The 7,591-nt window shown below is 41.1% G+C and overlaps 1 protein-coding gene across 3 annotated transcripts in view; it reads left to right on the top strand.

Annotated features, from left to right (window-relative positions):
- Positions 1-7,591, top strand: part of Eml6 (echinoderm microtubule associated protein like 6) — a 263,304-nt gene that overhangs the window by 36,834 nt on the left and 218,879 nt on the right. The window lies entirely within an intron of this gene.

The following is a 7,591-nucleotide window of genomic DNA, read 5'->3' as shown; positions in this document are numbered from 1 at the left end:
CTTGGGAGGCAGAGGCAGGTGGATCTCTGTGAGTTCGAGACCAGCCTGGTCTACAAGAGATAGTTCCAGGACAGGCTCCAAAATCACAGAAAAACCCTGTCTTGAAAAACCAAAAAAAAAAAAAAAAAAGGTTTCTATGATGGGTGAGCTATGAGTCTTTTTCTCTCCTAATGTTCATTTTTACTTTTAAGTTTCAGAGATAAGTTTGAATTGTCCCAGCCTCTGAGCAGTGGCAAAAACCTTTAGGCTGTCCCTCCGTATTTCTGAAGAGGGGCTTCAGTCACTCTTTGTAATGAGTCTTTTTTCCCCCAGAGGGGAAAATTGAGGTCTTAGTTTTTAGGTCCTTTATTTTAGCATCAGATTGAATACCATACTGGCAAAATGACTTTTGTGTCCCAAGATATAGTATGGATAAACTGTCAGATATTCAGTCAGTGTCTTTGGACAAGACACACCAAGGTCTGGAAGTTTGTGTAGTAGGTCCACCAAGAATCTGGGAATCACCAGTCATTACCATGATCTTCTTTCCCTTCTTAGACTACAGCATGATGTTGTAAGACAGTTAGGAACATTTTGGCAGTGGTGGTGCACACCTTTAATCCCAACACTCGGGAGGCAGAAGCAGAGGCAGACAAACTTTTGTGAGTTCAAAGCCAGTCTGTTCTACAAGAGCTAGTTCCAGGACATGCTCCAAGGCTACAGAGAAACCCTGTCTCAAAACAACAACAGCAACAACAAACAATTTTTTTTCTAATCTATGTGGCAAGTAGAAAAAGATCTCCTGAGCAAATTAAGAGTGTGGGGATCATGGGAGAGGGTAGAAGGGAAGGGGAAGGAAGGGAGGGGAGCAGAGAAAAATATATAGCTCAATAAAAACAATTAAAAAAAGAAAGTTGGGAACCCCTTTTGCCTCTTCTCTGATGTCATCAGGGCTGGCATCCTTCTGCTGTATACATCGGACCAGATGTTCCAGAAACCATTGTGAACATCCTCCTGTGAAAAAACACAGACATAACCTCGACCCCAAATAAATACAGGGTCGAGTTCTTTCCATAATCCAGTGCAAGGGTCTCTCCACCTTGCTTTAACAAAGGTCGCCTTGGTGCCATCATGCCAAAATCTATCAGCAGCAGACTGCTCACAGTATCCGCACTTGAGAAGTTTAGAGTAAAAAGGGCATGATTTAAGGCATTAAGTGGCAATTGAGGGCATAATCTCCCTGATTTTATCTTTTGAAGCTAAGTTGTATGGGCACATTAATTGCATGCCTTTTTAGAGACAGCATTTTGTTTAGCAGCTTTTGTGAGCTGTGTGGGGAAATTAGAATCATTACTCCCCTTAATAATCTTATGGAGGGGCTTAAGATTCCCTGTAAACAACAATAAATAGAACCATAGCCATTGAGTAGTTTTTTAGATGTTTGTAGGCTATCTTTCTAACTTACTCTGCAAGTTTGTTAAAGGTTAACAGTGGCTGCCAGCTTTATTTTTTCCCCCCAAAATGTGTTTGGGCTTACAACTTCGTATTTCTCTATTCCTGGCCTGGACCCTTTCTTTCTTTCTTTCTTTCTTTTTTAAATTTATTTATTTATTAAAGATTTCTGTCTCTTCCCCACCACCACCTCCCATTTCCCTACCCCTCCCCCAATTAAGTCACCCCACCCCGGCCCGAAAAGCAATCAGGGTTCCCTGTCCTGTGGGAAGTCCAAGGAACCCCCACCTCCATCCAGGACTAGCAAGTTGAGCATCCAAACTGTCTAGGCTCCCACAAAGCCAGTACGTGCAGTAGGCTCAGAAACCCATTGCCATTGTTCTTGAGTTCTCAGTAGTCCTCATTGTCCGCTATGTTCAGAGAGCCTTTATTTCTATATTCTGTTTTTAGACTCTCCACTTGTAGTCTCATATCTGAGAGTGTTTGATGTTCGTTTGCTCTGTCATTGTGACGTTAAATCTGTTAACTATTAAACTAGGTTGTTCATGTCTTACATTTTCTTATTATATACTAGTATTTTCCCTTTTAAAAATAATAAGTAACTTGTGAGGAAATGCCTTGAAACTAAATATGTATCTAAATTTCTCATCAAGCCTGTTCAACCCCCAGATTTAGTATGTGTTGTAATTTAAATATGAATTGATAACTTAATGGGTTGTTTACTCCCTTTCCATCTGCGCTAATTGACATTCGGCTATAAAGAGCTACTTCCTGCTATCATTCATTTTGATATAAATTATAAATTTATTTTCTACGTCTGTTTGGTAGAGCTCAATAATGTTTTTAGCATTTTATTACCTTTTGACATCATTAGTGGCTCTAGGGTCATCTTGTACCTACCCTTCTCCAGCACTCATATGGGGGTGGGGTACCTAAATTGAGGTTCTCAGGCCATACATGTACATATGAAACATACACACACATGGAACACATGTACACACACATGCATACATATATGAAGCACATACACACATATACAGAGCACATATGTACATACATGTACACACATATATAACATATACACATATATGCAGGAAAATTATCCATACACATAAAAAAGAATCTTAAAAAAGAAAAACAAAACAATTTTTCTTGGCTATAAAATGGTGGCTCTGCTTTGTAATCTTATCACTTGTGAGAATGGGGTATGTGGATAGAGATTTTGAGGTCAGCCTGGGCTACATGGTAAGCACCAGGTCAGCCTGGGCTGAATTATGAGACCCTGTCTCAAAAGACAAATAACTCTGATATTTGCTCTAAGGAATACTGCTGATTCTTGATATTTGTGGCTGACAGAGCTGTGAATACAGTACCCACAGGTTCAACAGCCATGGATTCAATCAACTCTGGACAGAAAATACAGGGAAAATTGTGTCTGTACTGCATGTTAACTCCACCCCCTAAACAATTAGTGCATAGGAAGTGGTTTAGTTGGATACCTACCTTTCTGTGCAAGCCGGAGAACCTCAATTTAGGTGCCCCACAACCACATGAGTGCCTGTAATTTCAGACTGGGGAAGTTGAGACAGGGGGATTCTCGGGGCTTGTTGACTAGCTAGTCCAGTCTCTTGCAGACCTTCAGCTTCAAGGAGAGACACTGCTCAAGAAATATGGCAGAAAAACCATTGAGAAGGACACCTAAGCATCACCCACGGTCTTCACATGCACACGCTCATATGTGCACACGCACCAGGTGTGTGGGAGGATGTATGTAGGCTGTATGTATATATTACGTACCATTATATACCAGCCAGGAGACTTTGGGCATCTGCAGAGCTTGTGTCTACTGGTGTGCTAGAGCCACTACCCACAGATAGAGAGGGGCAGCTGTATCTGTGCACACTTATAGATTAAAAGACACATGTTGGAATCGTGAGTTTATTTGTACAGATACTACCAATTCCACCATAGCTCTCCACCCCAAATTCTTCTTTATCTTTTCCCAGTTCGTATTTGTGTTTATCTTCTGCAGTGAAAAGCCTGGCTCACAAAAAACATCCATCCATCCATCCATCCATCCATCCATCCATCCATCCATCCATCCATCCTTTGTCTGCCTATCACCCACTCTTCAATACTCTTCCATACACATGAAATAATTACAGGATTGTTGAAAGGCATTATCCATAAGAACAAATCTACAAAGAAAACGTCAAGATTTACTTTTGTGTCTTTTGTCCCTTTTTGATCTTTTCACTCAGGTCCTATTATATAGACTGTGCTGACCTAAAGCTTACGGTGACCCTTCTGCCTCCACCTTTATTTCTCTTTATGCTGAGGTTAAATTTACTGTTTCCTGGGGCTGGTGGATAGCTCTTTCAGTCAAGGGCAGCACTTGCCTCATAAGCATGGTGACCTGAGTTCAATCCCTAGCAGGCGTGTGATGCCAGGATGGGCTTGTAATTCCAGAGCTGGTGAGGCAGAGCCAAGAGAACCCAGGGCTCAAAGTCAACCAGTCTAAGAGAATTGATGCGCTGTAGGCTATTGAGAGACCCTTCTCAACGGAGGTAGATGGCGTCCCTGAAGATGACACCTAAGGTTGGCCTCTATTCTCCACACCCACAAGCAGACAGTTGTGTTCTCCATTAACACAGACACACACACACAGACACACACACAGACACACACACAGACACACACACAGACACACACACAGATACACACACAGACACACACACACAGACACACACACAGACACACACACAGAAGCACACACACACACACACACACACACACACACACACTTGTGCACCCCATGAACTCATGGATACACTTGTGTAGCCCCTTGAACTCATAATGTATATGCTTGTGCACCCTTTTGAACTCATGCACACGCACTTGTGAAGCCTCTGTGAACTCACGCACACACGCACACACACACACACACACACACACACACACATTTGTTAGGAAGCTGGGTGTGACAGGATAGAGAATTAAGAGTTCAAATCTAACCTCGATAGTCAGACCCATCCTAACAGCAGCAACAAACAACAAATCCATTTGGACAAACCATTTGGAACCACTGTTTTAACTCAAGCATGGTAGTTTCCTGTTGAGTCCTCCTCTTCCTGGGTGGACTTCTCTGTTTGTTTAGGGTGTGTGCACACCACCGCGAGCACGTGTAGGTCAGAGGGTGGCTGGTAGGTGTTAGTTCTCTTTCCCTGTGGTTCTGGGGCTAAACTCGGGCCAGCAGACCCACTCAGACGTCTTTCAGGCTTGTTAACTTTGAATGTGTGTAGAACTGTGAAATAGTTCAGCTCTTCAGGACTATGAGAAGAGAAATGACATAAAGTATCAAAGTATTATTTGTAGAGGTTAACGATCTGTTTCTGTTGAGACCGTTTTATTATGTAGCCTGAGCTAGCTTTGAACTCAGAGTTCTACCTCAAGCTGACGAGGAGATTTCAGGCACAGGTACATGTCATTGTACCGAGAAGTAGCCTGCTTTCAAGAACACTAAAAATTTAAAATCAAGCGTAGCCTGCAGCTGGACACCTCTTTGTTGGATGAGTGGGTGATCGTCCTCTAACCAATGTATAGAAAATACAACAAAGGAAAGTTTAAATCATCTCCACTCCCCTACCAGGAGCCCAATGGTGAGTGTAGTTCAAATGTTAAGGTCCAGACTGAGTATAACCTTAGTTTAATTAGAAAAAGCATCAGCATGCCAGAGAGCCATGTGCTTGGAAAAGCCATGGCACTTTCCCTGTGTGACACTAGGGGGCGCCCTGGCTCAGATGGTGTGTAGCCGTTCCTGCCAGGCTGAGGACTCCCCGAAATTATTTTGGTGTCTGTCCCATCACTTAGGGTTTCCAGTCAGGAATGGCGCGGGTGCTGAGAGATGCTTGCTGCTTTCTCCATTTGATTTTTGTCTCCTTGCTCCCTAGGTTGTGAAGAATGGCTCAGTTAAGGAACCTGTCCAAGGTTGTAATTCACTTAATCCCCTGTAACTATTTGCACATTTTACTTTCGAATTATAACAGCCAAATGCGTGTATGCTTGGAGGAGAAGATCGAATGCAAATAATTTCTGAATGCCAATCAAGTGGCCTAAAGTAGAGAGTAGGAGTGTAATTAGGCACATATTATGGAATCGGAGAGCCCCAAATGAGAGCCATTTAAAATAAACATGAAATTAATGAGATTAGGCCAAAGGGAAGAACTAAAGTGATAATTAGCATCTGAGTCCCAAAATCATCGTAAGTAAATTCATTATTCGTGTTGTCACAGAACCTTGAGGGTACGCCACTGGTGGAGGAATTTGAGGGAAATTAACCAAATCGTGTCGGTCTGCTTCTTGCGGGCCTTTTCTCGTTGTCATTCAATGGCTACAGTGTAGTCTTCCTGTGTGAACTTTGGAGTGGAGAAATTAAATTGTGTGCTTCTCAGTCAGCAGGCAAGGATGGATGGGCTGTGTATCAGTGCTTTAAGGATGTTACCTGCCTTATCCGTGCAGTGATTAACTCAATAATATCCCACCCAGAGCAGAAACAAGCCCATTTGGAGAGGCAGTGTTGCGAGCCTCCTTTCTGCCCAGGAGAAGACGACCTCCCTCCCTCACAAGGTCTTCTGCACAGCTGTGGCCTTGAGTTTCCCTGTATCTGGGCTTGTTGACATCCAATTACACACATATCAGTGGCCAATGCTTTCTGCTTTAGGTGGGTATTTCAGGTTTTAATACTTTTGCCTTTATTAGAATTTTTCTAGCCCATTCTTTTTTAAAAACAAAATTAATCTATCTAGATGTCATCTAGATATCTAATGTGTATGAGTACTCTATCTGCATGTATGCCTGAATGCCAGAAGAGGGCATCAGATCCCACTATAGATGGTTATGAGTCACCATGTGATTGCTGGGAATTGAACTCAGGTCCTCTGAAAGAGCAGCCAGTGCTTTTAACCACTGAGCCATCTCTCTAGCCCTCTACCCCCCCTTTTTTAAATCAAAATGTATTTTTTGTCTATCTTAGTTGGTATGAAAAAATGATCACATTTTAAATCCAACTGATTAGAGTGATTTTAGAAACAGCAAATATTTTTATATTTTGTCTCTCAATTCTTAGCATAATTATGTGAACACGTAAATGTTTTCAGAAATTGTTTATTGTTTAAAAATTCTGTTCTAGGAGAATTGAAATGCTGGCACAGCTTATATTTTTGGTATGGTCCTTCATTATTTTAAAGCTTTCTAGACAGCAGCTCAAAGTTGCTATGTGTTGTGTACTTATTATTTTAGTATTTAATTCCATATCTGCTATTTTGAATTGTTGTGATTGATTTGCTGTGTTAATTCTTTCCCTACAAGTTTGAGTAAAAAACTTTTTATTGATCATAGTTCCTACAGGACTGGCATCACAGAAACACTTGAGTCAATTATTACTTTGTAATGCTATATATTTATCTTTGAGACTGAGCTAGGCTGTCCTCAACTTGCAACTTTAGTCTTGCAGCAAAGTTCAAAGAATACAAAGAATTCTCATACGCCTTCCATTCAGATGTTACAGATGCCTGCTAATTTGCATATACATGTTTGCATTTCCATATTTCCATTAATGTTTTCTTACTCTTTGCCCCTTTCCTACTTTTCTGTTTGCTTTTCTCCTTTGTTTTCTTTGTCCTGTCTTCATCTTCCCGTCTGTCCTTCTATCTATCCAGCTACCTGCTCACCAGCCCACATGTCTATACTTCGATGTAACAATTTTTATGTACATGCACTGAGATATGTATTTTTAATGAATCTCTTGATAGTAAGGCTGATGACTAATGATTTGCCCTCTAAGTATTTTGATGTGAAGTTCCTAAAAACAAGATTGTTCTTTTGCATAACCATGGCACACTTCTCAAAATCAATAAATTTTTAAAACATTACTGTTCTTTGATCTAAAGACACATTTTTGCAGTTATCCCAATTATGGTCTCTAGAGCAAAAGAAAATCTCATGTCATATGTTTGATTCATTTATCTTGTAGTCTTATGTTTATTTTATCTAGAATATTCTTCATTCTTGTCTTTCATGGCCTTGATAGTTTTGAAGAGGCCAGTTATTGGGTAGAATGACTCCCAGTTATTGGGTAGGATGACTCCCAGTTATTGGGTAG

This window comes from Microtus ochrogaster, linkage group LG1 (genome assembly GCF_000317375.1).
Source record: "Microtus ochrogaster isolate Prairie Vole_2 linkage group LG1, MicOch1.0, whole genome shotgun sequence".
In the NCBI taxonomy this organism is placed as follows: domain Eukaryota; kingdom Metazoa; phylum Chordata; class Mammalia; order Rodentia; family Cricetidae; genus Microtus; species Microtus ochrogaster.
The sequence above is the reverse complement of the archived record's forward strand: the minus strand, read 5'-3'. Positions and strand labels throughout refer to the sequence as shown.